Source organism: Sinocyclocheilus grahami, unplaced genomic scaffold (assembly GCF_001515645.1).
Source record: "Sinocyclocheilus grahami isolate Dianchi unplaced genomic scaffold, SAMN03320097.WGS_v1.1 scaffold1113.1, whole genome shotgun sequence".
NCBI classification, from domain to species: Eukaryota; Metazoa; Chordata; class Actinopteri; order Cypriniformes; family Cyprinidae; genus Sinocyclocheilus; species Sinocyclocheilus grahami.
Window position 1 is genome coordinate 8422 of NW_015506292.1, and position 1105 is coordinate 9526.

Genomic DNA, 1105 nt, shown 5'->3' on the forward strand with positions numbered 1-1105 from the left:
GAGAGAGAGAGAGAGAGAGAGAGAGAGAGAGTGTGTGTTTGTGTGAGTGTGTCTGTGAGAGTGTGTTTTATTCTTTTTTTTTTAAATAAGTATATATCATTTTTATTAATTTTTGTTTCAGTTTTATTTATTTTAGTATATCAAGTAAACTAAATAAAAATGAAAAAAAGGTTGCTTTTGGTAGCTAGCTGAAACGAGTTTAAGATTTTCTTGCATTTTATTATAATAATACATTTAAATATTATTACAATAATTTAAAAATAACAATTATTACATAAATACACATACATTTTTAGTCTCTGTAGTGTGAAATTATTCTCCTCCATTTGATCTGCTCTGGAACTGGAAGTCCATCAAAGTTTAAAGAACACAAATAGCCACACGTGATTCATGAGAAAAACTCACACTGAGAGGCTTTTATGAGCAGTTAACTAACCCGCTAGGACTAAATATCCAGGATTATCCGTTAATGGAGCCGTACAGAGCTCTCGTGTGACCCGTGCTCATTTGCATACATTCAGCTGGAATAAACACACACACACTCACACACACACACTCACACTCACACTCACACTCACGTGTTAAATGTGTTCGACAAACCTGCGGGTGAGAAATCTCGTTAATGTGGCAAATGCTATACTATCAATGCAAATACTATCAGCATCCCGGCCGAACCCCCTATGTTAATTTAATTTGATCATATGAAGCATCTGCTAGCAAAAATCTCTGAATTAATTATATAAATGAGAAAGTATCGAGTAGACATTACAAAGAGTAACTTTAGAAATAAATATTTTATTTGATTCAACATAAAATGTATTACACATAAATATTTAGCCTACAGTGACCTAAACTATGGAACATGAAATAAGATACTTTGTATTTACATACAAAATACATCTCTGTAGTTTTTGTTCATGTAATGAAAGTCATTGGTGACCAAACAGTTACCAACAGTCTTCAAAATACCTTCTTTTATATTGCGCAAAAGAAGTCTTGCAGGCTTGAAACGACATGATCGAGGGTGAGCAAGTGATGACATATTTTAAATGTATCCCTTTAAGGTCTTTTGTCTGTGTGTGTGTGTGTGTGTGTGTGTGTGTGT